Below are 13530 nucleotides of genomic sequence, written 5' to 3' on the forward strand. Positions count from 1 at the left end.
ACAAAGTGTTATGACGTCAAACAAGTATTTACATGCAAAACAAAATCTATGTATTAATGTCTGAACAATAAGTTATGAGTGTAACATTCAATCCCTGGACCCTTATGTAACATTATATACTGTGCAAATATATACAAATAGGTCAAATAAAAAACAGCACTTATTTGTTCAATACATGGCAAAAAGGTGCTAAAATGATTTACCAAGAAAAGAACACAAAAACTTGTGAGCTAAAACATATTTTTTTAACAATCAATAACAAACAATAAATAACATTAACGATTAGTATTATTTTTACTAAAAAGAAAATCATATTTGTTTTAGTTAATATGATTAATGTATATAAAAAGTATTTACTTTGAAAAACCACACTATTAAATGAAAATACATTTTAACACTATAACAAGGTAATATAGTACAAATATAACTGAAGAAACAGTAACAGCTAAACACTCAAAGATAGAGGAGGAGCAACCTCCTCTGCCTCTGTGGACCAGCCTCCTCTGATGTATGGTAACCCTAAACTAGCTATCACCATTCATCAAATTGTCAGTGTCATAGCAGAAATAAAATCCAGCACAGCAAGAGTATTTCAATGGTCAACTTACTGCGCACTGTCTGGTCCTGAGACTGACCTGCAGTGCGCATTGGAGAGCAGAGCGCAGCAGCAGGTGTGTTTGATCCAGAACTGCTCTCTCGCACCTCTATGCACCAGCCTCCTCTGGTATGTAGGTAGGTAGCAGTGGCCACACTGAACACAGGGCCCGATCTGTAATCAATGTATACCAGTGATGGCACCAGTGACTTTTCTAGTCTTAAACCCCCCCCACCAAGAATTGGGTCTGAGTTCATGGTCATTGTGCTTGTACATTAGTGTATGCGTACAGTTACAATTTACAGTATCCTTGTATGTGCTCGCTTTGCTTTGTGGAATGATGTTCGTTGCTTTATTGTTGTGTGTTTCAGATGATCATTTTATCATTTTCAGAGTTAACATAACTATAGATTCAGCAATAATTTGGTGTTCATATGTGTGTAGTGTTATCGCTATTCAATATAGTGTGCCCAGTGTGCATAATGAGAAACATGTTCAGCTCATCTGCTCTGATGTTATGGATATCAAAAATGTCAACCCTCCACAGACACACACACACAGAGACACAGACACAGACGCACTAATAGGGACAAATTTTACTCCCTCAATAAACAGGCGGACAAGGAATAATCAGGACCTGATTTAACTGAAATAATACCAAAAAAGTTTATTGAGCGCTCCGGAGATGGTCACTGGGCAAGACACATCTAAAGTTTTTCTAAAGAACTTGCTATCATATACAAGAGGACTCCCTTTGGTTTCTGGGCAACTAGATGATGGTAATGAGGTACCTCAAACTTTAACACACACGTCTCCTGTGTCTTACATTATGTTCTTTCTATGTCCTTGGATGAAAATGTTTTTCTAAAAATCACCTGCACAGAACTACTGTACCTGTCCTCTCCGGAGCCATACACAAAGCTTAAATTCATATATGGGTTACACAATCTTGCTGCAACAATGGTGGGAATATAATATATTTGGCACTCAGACAGGGCACTGTCCCACATCACACACAGAGACACACACACACAAGCACAGACACACACAGACAGCCAGACAGACACAGACAGTGTGCTTGACAAATACTTCCCCTCACAGTCAAGTCAACATGAGCCGCATTATCTAAAAGAAGAACCCATCATTTCCTTTTGTGTCAATATCAGCGAGACAGGGATTAAAAAACACATCTGAAAATGCTACTTCTACAAGCACGCTGAGATGCCCCGTCATCAGTAGGCGTGCAGAACAGTATGGTGACAAATGTCTTGTGTGGCTCTGTGGCGCAATGGATAGCGCGTGGGACTTCTAGTGAAAAGGGCAGTGGTCATTCAAAGGTTGTGGGTTCGAGTCCCACCAGAGTCAGTGCTCACTTCTTGCCATCTTCAAGCGCACTGCCCGGTGTTGCGACTGGCCGGAGTCGGAGTGGGCGGTACGCCTGGCTCCCCTGCCACCCGAGTGCTTCGTCCCGAGGATGCCCTAGACTACAAAAGTCTGAGGGACAGTGTCCTGGACCGGGTCGGTCTGACGTCGGACGGCCAGCGCCGAAAGCTCAGAAGCCTCCGGTTCGAACCTGGCTCCCGGTGCCTGCCACCGCTGGCTCAAGCCACGGAAGTTGCCGACCTGGTGGCCTTGGAGCAGTTCATCTGCCATCTCCCACGTCCAACCTGAAGGCTGGCACCAGGCTGGCAGAGAACCATCATTGCCCGGGACGATGCCACCTTCTGATGCCCGACGGCGGGCACCCTCCCTTCCATTCCCAAGACCCCCTCTGACCCGACTGTCCTGGATACCAGCATGTTGCCAAACACCACACCTAAACATGTTTCTCCCCGACCCACTTCCCCTTCTCGCCTTGCCTGTCCCAAAAACAAATCTGCCTCCTTAGCTCCTTCTTTTTCTCTCTCCCCCGGCAGTGTGTGGTCCCCTGGAAAAACCACGGTGACGTTGCGGGCAGCCTGGACATCGCCCGGCCGGGTGCTCGCTAGTGAAAACTATCTATCTAATATTAAGGATCATAGGCTCTCATCTGATTTGGCTGGGGCAGGTCACCTGTGTCGTGACAAGACCTTAAGCCGGATAATGGACCGATTCTTCTGGCCAGGCATCAAAAAGGAGGTAGAAAGATGGTGTGCTGCCTGTCCGGAGTGCCAGAAGACCAATGCCAGTGCAGTACCGTGGGCTCCGCTGGTACCGCTGCCTCTCATGGAGATACCATTTGAGCGCATTGGGATGGATTTGATCGGTCCGTTGGAGAAAAGCTCCGCGGGGTATCAATTTGTGCTGGTCATAGTAGACTATGCCACTCGGTACCTGGAGGCAATTCGTCTACGGACAATGTCAGCGACTAGGATCGCCGAGGAGCTGTTTAAGGTCTTCACTCGGGTGGGGATCCCAAAGGAAATCCTGACAGATCAGGGCTCTCCATTCATGTCACGCGTGATGCGAGACCTCTGTAGGCTGCTGGGGATAAAGTCCATCAGGACCTCAATCTATCATCCCCAGACAGACGCCCTAGTGGAGCTCTTTAATAAAACCCTAAAGAACATGATCTGTAAGTTTGTGAGCACAGACGCTTGGGACTGGGACAAGTTATTGCCACCCCTGCTGTTCGCTGTACGCGAGGTGCCCCAGACGTCCACTGGCTTCTCTCCCTTCGAGCTGCTGTACGGGAGGCGGCTGAGGGGCATCCTCGACTTAATAAAGGAGGACTGGGAGGCGACCGCCCCCTCCCAGACCTCTATGGTACAGCACATCCTGGACCTGAGAGATCGGCTATCGGCACTGGGGAAACTTGCACAGTTGCATCTCTTACAGGCCCAGGAGCGACAACAGCGCATGTACAACAGGAGAGCCCGGTTACGATCGTTCACCCAAGGACAAGGTACTGGTGTTATTCCCAAATTCAACATCTAAACTGCTGGCTAAGTGGCAGGGACCCTTTTTGGTCACACGCCGCTTAGGGGATGTTGATTATGAGGTGTGTCGCCCAGATCGTCGGAGGTAAAAGCAGATCTATCATCTGAACATGCTGAAGAAGTGGCGAGAGCAGGAAGCATTGGGTGCTTTTAGTTCCCCCCACAATAAAGAGTCTGAAGCCGCTGTTTCTGAGGTTCGCACTGAACTCAATTTAACAAACGCCCATTTAACAAACGCCCAGAAACAGCACGTTTGCTCTTTATTGTGCCGCTTCCAGCATGTCTTTTCTCACCGACCCGTGCTCACACTTCTCATTGAACACCACATCCACACAGCACTGGACCACTGCGTGCGTGTCAAACCCTATCGCACCCCCTATTACAAAAAGTAGGCTGTCAATGAAGAGGTGCAGAAGATGTTGGAGCTGGGAGTCATTGAAAAGTCACAATCGGAATGGTGTAGCCCTATAGTCTTGGTGCCAAAGCCTGACGGCAGCACTAGATTCTGCGTTGATTATAGGGAGCTCAATGCAGTGTCTAGGTTTGATGCCTATCCGATGCCCCGTGTGGATGAGTTGCTGGATCGGCTGGGCGCTGCTCACGGAAAACCCGGGCAAGTGAACAGTTGGGAGGAGGGAGACCAAGTATGTGGGGTACCTCTTAGGAGGGGGGCAGGTACGGCCAGTCGTTGACAAGGTGACCGCTATTGCCTCCTGTCCGCCTCCTAAGTCCAAAAAGGAAGTTCGGCAGTTTTTGGGGTTTTCCGGGTATTATCGCCAGTTTCTGCCGGACTTTGCCACCCTAGCTTACCCCCTGACCGAACTGACGCGAAAAGGTGCTCCAGATACGGTCCAGTGGACGGAGCAGTGCCAGGTGGCTTTCCAGGCGATTAAGGACCGCCTCTGCCAACACCCTTTTTTTAAATGCCTTGACTTCTCTCTCCCTTTCATTCTACAGACCGACGCCTGAGAAGTTGGAGTGGGCACGGTCCTGTCCCAGAGTGTTGGGGGTCAGGAACACCCCGTCCTCTATCTAAGCAAACAATTATCGCCCAGGAGCGTAAATATAGCACCATTGAAAAGGAGTGTCTCGCTATAAAGTGGGCTGTGCCCTGTTTATTTAATCCCTCTCCCTCCCCGACGGAAGCAGCTAACCGACAAGAAGGTGGACTGAGTCTATTACCCCTGTCTGCCCGGAGCACCCCGATTGTGGACACTTTTTGCTTTTGCTTTTGATTTTGTTTTTGTTTTGTATCTCCGCCCTTTTTTGACATACCTGAACAAAATAAAGCCCGGACACAACCGAAACCGGAGACTCTCCCTCTCTCTCTCCCCGTTATTTGTGTCCGGCTTTCACAGTAGGCTATTCAAGAAGGGGGGCTCAAAGATGGCCAGATATAAATTTATCTATTTTATTTTATTTTATTTATTGTGCTTTGTTGGCACAGTGTTTAATGTTCAGTCTTAAATACATATTTTTTAATTGTAGTTTTGTAATTGATTTTGTCTTTGAAAAGCAAGACAAAATAATAAAAAGCACATTTTAGACTATTTAATTTATGCAATGGTGAAAAAATTGTCAAAATAACTGAAATGTAAAAAACAACAAACAAAAAAAAACTATCAAAACAATCTGATGCATTTAAAAGAACAATAACGGTCAATGCATTTGACAAATAAAAAAAACATCAAAACATTCAAAAACAGTGAAACCAGTGCTATTTAGAAATAATTAATACAATCATTTCCATAATTTCTTTACGTACTGTTGGAAATATACCATCTGGCCCAGGTGATTTGTTTGTTTTTAATTCTGCTAGTCCCTTTACTACCTCCTCCTCATTTATCCTGATCTCTCTTAGGGTTTGACTGGACTGGTTGTTAACCTGTGGCATGTTATCTGTTTTTTCTTTAGTAAAAACCTCAATATCGTCAGCTCAGCATACCTTAGTATAACTTAATATAAGCAACAGAGACGCTGCTGTGAAGGAGCGCAATAGTCTCTATAGCCACTCTGTCACAGCCACCTCAATAAATACATCAATTCATTAATCACTGTATTGACTTCAACCATTTAAACACATGTAATGTTTTGCTTTATGCTAGGGGTGGCTAACCCTGGTCCTGGATTTGAGCCCCCACCTCCCCAGGGATCTGTATTGGCAAACTGCTGAGCTGATGATATTGACTGCAAAGGGGAATCTCTCTGGAATGGTCCATTATACAGGGGAGCTAAAGACCTCCAGGAAAGCACTAACCTGTGGCCCTGGGGCCCTGGGGTTTGTCTGCCTAACGCTCGTCCTCTGTTCTTTGGGTCTGCACTGGTTCTGGTCCTATCTGACCAACCTGTTCTGAATAGGGCAGTGGTTCTCGACCTGCGGCCCGTCACACATGGAAGTGCGGCCCACGATATGACACCCACATTTAACACTACAAGCGCAGAGCCGGTCAATTTGACCGTTTTGGTTATTCAAATTTGAATTATACTGTGTTCCAAAATACACTGCGCATATACCCATTCGTGACTATTCCTAACTATATGTATTAAACATGCCTACAGCGTTTTAGCTGCATAAACATGAAAATAAATAAGTTATAAACACATTTACCTAGAATAGCCAAAATCGGGTTATTTTGACTGGTCATTTAAATACATAATAACTCAAATATAACACATAATCCTGCCTTCCCTTTACAATAGAGTCAGTCTGGCACTCAAGTGGCGATCTCTACCTGTCTACAATCTTTCATGTGCTTGAAAAACACATGCATTTGTACAGCATTACAGGTGTTTTCTTACAACTGTAGTAAGATTGAGTGGATACAGTGATTACCCGCAAATCAACATGGATTTGAAACGGAGATTGAAGAGAGCTCGTTTTGGAAATTGGACAAGTAAAATCATGTTCTGTGAAATTGCAGTGTCTCACCACACAATAAGATGAGTTACAACAACCTCAACTTGAACAGAATTGTAAAACTTTAAATAACGTGCTCAGGTAACCACAAAACATATGTTCTATGAACGTTTTGTGTAATGCGCATGTGCCAAAACCATCACGTCATGATGACATACTACTTTACCGGAGTTGAGAAATTTTTTGTATTAATTAGCATGGGATAAAGTTGCTGATCATGCAAGAAAAGATGAAGTAGCCCGCGTTTGAATGATTATAGATGGACTTTGTGGATTGCAAATAATGAAATTAATAGTCATTCTTCCTCAACTTTCATTACTTACAGTGGGGGAAAAAAGTATTTGATCCCCTGCTGATTTTGTACGTTTGCCCACTGACAAATAAATGATCAGTCTATAGTTTTAATGGTAGGTGTATTTTAGCAGTGAGAGACAGAATAACAACAAAAAAATCCAGAAAAATGCATTTCAAAAGTTATAAATTGATTTGCATGTTAATGAGGGAAATAAGTATTTGACCCCTTCGACTTAGTACTTGGTGGCAAAACCCTTGTTGGCAATCACAGAGGTCAGACGTTTCTTGTAGTTGGCCACCAGGTTTGCACACATCTCAGGAGGGATTTTGTCCCACTCCTCTTTGCAGATCCTCTCCAAGTCATTAAGGTTTCGAGGCTGACGTTTGGCAACTCGAACCTTCAGCTCCCTCCACAGATTTTCTATGGGATTAAGGTCTGGAGACTGGCTAGGCCACTCCTTGACCTTAATGTGCTTCTTTTTGAGCCACTCCTGTGTGTTTTGGGTCATTGTCATGCTGGAATACCCATCCACGACCCATTTTCAATGCCCTGGCTGAGGGAAGGAGGTTCTCACCCAAGATTTGACGGTACATGGCCCCGTCCATTATCCCTTTGATGCGGTGCAGTTGTCCTGTCCCCTTAGCAGAAAAACACCCCCAAAGCATAATGTTTCCACCTTCATGTTTGATGGTGGGGATGGTGTTCTTGAGGTCATAGGCAGCACTGCTCCTCCTCCAAACACGGCGAGTTGAGTTGATGCCAAAGAGCTCGATTTTGGTCTCATCTGACCACAACACTTTCACCCAGTTCTCCTCTGAATCATTCAGATGTTCATTGGCAAACTTTAGACGGGCCTGTACATGTGCTTTCTTGAGAAGGGGGACCTTGCGGGCGCTGCAGGATTTCAGTCCTTCATGGCGTAGTGTGTTACCAATTGTTTTCTTGGTGACTATGGTCCCAGCTGCCTTGAGATCATTAACAAGATCCTCCCGTGTAGTTCTGGGCTGATTCCTCACCGTTCTCATGATCATTGAAACTCCACGAGGTGAGATCTTGCATGGAGCCCCAGACCGAGGAAGACTGACAGTTATTTTGTGTTTCTTCCATTTGCGAATAATCGCACCAACTGTTGTCACCTTCTCACCAAGCTGCTTGGCGATGGTCTTGTAGCCCATTCCAGCCTTGTGTAGGTCTACAATCTTGTCCCTGACATCCTTGGACAGCTCTTTGGTCTTGGCCATGGTGGAGAGTTTGGAATCTGATTGATTGATTGCTTCTGTGGACAGGTGTCTTTTATACAGGTAACGAGCTGAGATTTAGGAGCGCTCCTAATGTCAGCTCATTACCTGTATAAAAGACACCTGGGAGCCAGAAATCTTGCTGATTGATAGGAGATCAAATACTTCTTTCCCTAATTAACATGCAAATCAATTTATAACTTTTTTGAAATGAGTTTTTCTGGATTTTTTTGTTGTTATTCTGTCTCTCACTGTTAAAATACACCTACCATTAAAATTATAGACTGATCATTTCTTTGTCAGTGGGCAAACGTACAAAATCAGCAGGGGATCAAATACTTTTTTCCCTCACTGTAAGTAATGAAAGTTGAGGAAGAATGACTATTTTGTTAATTAGACTTGGTTTATAGTTGTGAAAACTTGAAAAATTAAGTTCAATTAATATGTTTTTCAGTTGACTTAACTAAAAATTCTAAATGCTTATTAATTGATAGAGTACGTTGGCTCAATTTACTGCATGTTATTTCAACAGTGAGTGAACTTAACACTTCATGTTTGCTAAACTGAGTCAAAGCAACAAGATGACTTGACTAAGTCACGTTGCGTCAACAAATAATTTTTACAGTGTAGCGGTTACATTTATGATTTTAAGAAATGTGGCTTCATTTTTAGTAATAGGCTCTACTGAGTGTAGGTCCTTGTTTTGTGAAAGTATGCCTCAAAGCTAACCATATTGTGACCGCAGTTCACCATTGGTCGTTTGAAAATATCAAATAGCATGTGCTCTCTCTGGTTGGTTCCCTGACTAATTGAGGTAGAAAGCAGTCGTTTGCCCTATAAAACATTTCTACTACTGCTTCTGTAGTCTCAACTGGGCTTTCCCAGTCAATGTTAGGAAATCTAAAACCCCATTATAACAGCCACTATAGCCCAATTGAAAAATCGTTTAAAGTGGTAATGTTATCTCTGAATAACTAGTTGTGTGCAAGTTTCTATCAGCTACTTTCAGAGAACAAAAGTAGTGAGGGAGTTCAAGGGTGACGATCTCGAGTCATTGTACATTTTCCCTGCATGCTTTGAAGACACGCGATACTCATAATACACAATACTTCAGGTCCAAGTTCAGAACCGGACAGCCGTCTTTAGACTCTTTAATAAAGGCAACCTAAATTAATCAGTGGGCCGTAAGTCTGGGTGTCAAATAAGCAACTGGGCCACAACAGGAGCGTAGCCATGGGTGGGCCTGGGTGGGCCTGGGTGGGCCATGGCCCACCTACTTACCTCTCAGGTCCACCCAATCAGAGAGTGTAAAATTTCTCCCGCGTGTTAAAAAAACATTATAAATACAAGATTCTGAAGCAATAACGTGTTTCGGAAAATCACAGGCTTTATTCCAAAGCATGGGGGCTGGTTCTTTTCAAGTCTAATGGTTACATTTTGGCTAAGTTATGCACAAGCAGGTTATAACTGGCTGTGGTAAATGTTTTTTTACGTAGTGCATCACACCATGACAACTGAACAAATGTAGTTGTGAACGGAGTTCCTACAAATGGTGAAACAAAATTATTTGTTGAATTATTTCAAAAGACGAGAAGAGAACTATCAGAACAGCACATTACACAACCTGATAAATCACCAACTGCATCGGAAGAAACCAATATAAGCACTGCTTTGCATCCACAGGCCAGTGTTGAATTCGGTAAGGAAACATTTTACTGTCCCTCGGATTTATAAGGAATAGATGAGTCACCTACACGGCCAAAATTGCAGGCATTTGCTTAAATTTGTGTTAAATCCCAAAGTTTTTCATCACAGCGGTGGTATGAGAAGTATCGCTGGATGGAATACAGCATAGCCAGAAATGCAATTATCTGTAGATATGCAGGCATTTGTTCTGATTCCCACACCGAAGAAACATTCACTAAAAATGGTTTTAAAGATTTTAAGCATTTGAATCAGAGCCGTTCAAAACATGAAGCAAGCAACTGGTACTGTCCATCCGAAGGTTACAGACAAAGCCACACAGAAACATTTTTAATTGGTTAAATCGGGATTCCAGGAAGGCTTATTTGAGAGGAATTGTGATTAAAGCTGTGACTGACATTCTGATGTACTGCACAAAGCAGTGAATTCCAATCAGGGGTCTCAGAGAAGCTCTAAATAAAGGACATTTCTCTGAGCTATTTAAAGTAAACATGATAGTGAAATACAAACCTGTGTTGAAGAACTCCGCAAAAATGCAACACTATGAGCCCTGATACTCCAAAAGAGCTACTGCTTTACCATCACGCACACCTCATCACAGGGTACATTTCATGACCAGCATCAGTTCAGTATAGACCAGTGTCTCTATGGTTACCTTGTCCCAGTACAGACCAGTGTGTCTCTATGGCTATTATTATTATTGTTATTATTATTATTATTATTATTATTATTATTATTATTATTATTATTATTATTATTATTATTATTATTATTTCTTGGCAGATGCCCTTATCCAGTGCTATACAAATTGAAAGAATACAGTTAAGGCATCAAATATTACAAATACAAATTTACATTGTACAAAGCAATTCAAAATATAATACATTTTACAACTTCCAATTTACACAGGTAAGTACAGTAAGTGAGGTCATACATCCTGGAACGTAAAAGCTAAGTGCTGTCAAGATGTAAGGTCACAGGAAAGGGAGCAAGGGGGAAATCAATCAATAATACAAGTATTAGTAACACAAGAAGCATGATCAAATGCTGTGAAGTGCTATCTTCCAGGGAATAAAAGGACTAATACGTAATATTACTAATGGTTACCTATGTAGAAGCCCCAGTATAGAACAGTGTCTCTATGGTTACCTATGTAGAAGCCCCAGTATAGAACAGTGTGTCTCTATGGTTACCTAATCCCAGTATAGACCAGTGTGTCTCTATGGTTAGCTATATAGAAGCCCCAGTACAGAACAGTGCGTCTCTGTGTGTAGAGTCACAAACACACAGAGGGAATTCTAGATGGGCAGGAACCAGAACCCTTGGATGATCTAGAGCTAGAGAGGGAGGATTCCCCTGTTGTGAGACGCTCCTAGAGATATAACAAGGGTACACTTCCAGTAAGCTTAATAGAAGGGTATTTACAAAAAATATGCAGTGTATTGTCATTATAGATCACAGACCCCTTAAAAGGTATCCTGAAATTGCCTTGAATGTTTTGATATATAACCTGTATTAATTCAGCAGGTTTTCAACAGGGGGGATACTGTAAGGGATACTACTTTGTTCAGAATACGGTATTGTTACATTAAGAACACCAGAGAGGTCTAATGTAATGGATGGCTTCGCAAACCAACTGAATTACTGAATCGCCTAACCTGCTGTCCAATCGGAATGTAGCTTTCTCGAGAAAAAGGGTGGGCTGTAGTTCGGGAAGAGTAGTCGCCATGATTAGTTGAGTGTGCAAATTGGAGCTGTGTAGTGTGCAGAGGAAATAAACATGTTTTTTATATGAAAACAATGAACTTTGTTTTTGAACACTGGCCTGGAATTGTGTTTCTTTTCAAGTTTTTTTTTAGAAGAGACTGTTCTAGGTGCAAAGTGAACGGGACCCGTGTGACACGCAGTTAAGGAGAGCCCGCGTTGAACTAAGATGACTACAGTGAGATTTCCTGGACAAAGCTCGGGCAAAGGATAGCGCAGGGTGCACCTGCACCTGAGTTTTTGTCAAAAAGCATTGTGATCAGAGAAGGTAAAAAGGGAAAAACGCAAGTAAGCAGCAATAGCATTTTCTTTCTTTGAAGCATAGCATGACCATAGTTTTTCTATTGTATAAGTATCTTGGTGTAGGGGTGTCTCGCCTGTCCTGTAAGATTCGGGAGGGTAGGAATAGTTTAGTTATCCTCTCTGTTTACTTTTTGTGTGCCCCATTACTGTTAGTTCAGGTAGCCATTGTGAATTTAAATCTTGAACCCTACTTTGCCAAATTAGGTCACAGCTATACTTCGGTATGTAAAAAAATATATAACGCAGGATGGGCACATACCTCAAATTTGGGGGGTATAGGGACAAACTGTGTTGGGGGCACGAACTTAGATCCTTTAGTTTCTCATCCATCCAAGATATCTAGCTTAGAACCCCTACAACAGCAGGACATTTACTAACTCCTCGTTACATATGGTTACCTATGTAGAAGCCCCAGTATAGACCTGATGCTGATGAAGTGAGGTCCGGGGGAGCTGGGGGGCTGCGAAAGTGAGGTCCGGTGGGGTCCAGGTTTCCTTCTTTGTTACCATCACTTAAGTTTACAAAGTGATCAAACACAAAGGCTTCTCTGACATTGTGAAAGTGTTTGTCCAAATCAGTAGGCAGTGGGTCCTCAGCCAGTCCAGGTTCAATCACAAAATTAGGGTTCTCAGTAAGAGTCCAAATCAAAAACGCAAGCAATCCTTAAAATATATATATATATTAACACAGTCAAAACCACCACAATCTTTCTACCCAACAAACAAGGAGAGCGAGGTAGGTCCTTATATAGTAAGTTTTAGAACAGTGGGTAATTTAAGATGGTTCTTGTGATATATCCTTCCCAACAAGAGCGCAGGACTAGGACACTGTCTTGTATGAGTGTCTGTTAGGTGGATGAGGAACTCATTGGCTGAGATTCAGATAATTATTACAAAATACATTTTTCAGCACTTCCAAATCTCACAGCCACTGCAAATCTCGCAGCTGCTGTTTTATTTTTTCAGCAGTTGCACTTCAGGGCCACCGTAAGAAAGAAACTAGGTGTAACTCAAGTAACAGAAAGGTTGAGTACTTGTATGGTTTAAACGGGTCCACTGTGCCATCCTTAATGGACAAGTTTTCGGTCCAGAAATGTACCAGCTGAATGTCTCCATCCTGCCATCGGCTCCAGTGCGTCTCTTCAGTTTTCTGTGTCATTGTGCCCGCACCGTGTGAGTTCACCCGTGCACATGTTGCAGCAAACTCTCCAGTGTAAATTCAATGTAAAGTGCTCCTTTACTTTCCACGGGTGAAGCTGTTGCCTCTCTCAAGGTGGTTTTTTCTAGTAGCTGCGCCCCAGGTAGACCCAAGTAATCGACGATTAATTACATTTTAAGATTTTATTCGATTTTAATCAACTTTATCGCTAAGTCATTGGCAGCCCCGCTGTCGCTGAGTACTACTGTATCTGTAAGTGTGTTTTAATGACAAGGCGGCTAACGCCAGATGGTAGGTGATTGGATGTCGTACCAAATGTACCGCTGCAGCACTGGGTCATGAACGTCATTCACGGTTCTTGTAGTTTTCATTGCCTTCTCGGTTAATTGCGACAATCCACAACCGAACTACATTTCCCACATTTTCTAACGTAATAATGATTAGTGTAAGATATAATTATTATCAAAATCCTGTCAATGTAGTATTTACTTATAGAGTTCAAATATTGTATACGCACTGTGCGCCCAAATTGTATTTCACACTCGCACAACATTATTTTCACTCACAAATTCGAGCATAACGCTCACACTGTAGAGCCCTGGGTTACCTATGTAGTAGCCCCATATAGACCAGTGTGT

The 13530-nt window shown here is 42.9% G+C and overlaps 1 non-coding gene across 1 annotated transcript; it reads left to right on the forward strand.

Annotated features, from left to right (window-relative positions):
* The first annotated feature begins 1869 nt into the window (after nt 1-1869).
* On the forward strand, nt 1870-1960 carry trnar-ucu (transfer RNA arginine (anticodon UCU)). The gene is given in 2 exon segments: nt 1870-1906; nt 1925-1960. It is a non-coding gene; the product is annotated as a tRNA-Arg (tRNA).
* The last annotated feature ends 11570 nt before the right edge of the window (nt 1961-13530 follow it).

This window comes from Amia ocellicauda, chromosome 12 (assembly GCF_036373705.1).
Source record: "Amia ocellicauda isolate fAmiCal2 chromosome 12, fAmiCal2.hap1, whole genome shotgun sequence".
Lineage (NCBI taxonomy): Eukaryota > Metazoa > Chordata > Actinopteri > Amiiformes > Amiidae > Amia > Amia ocellicauda.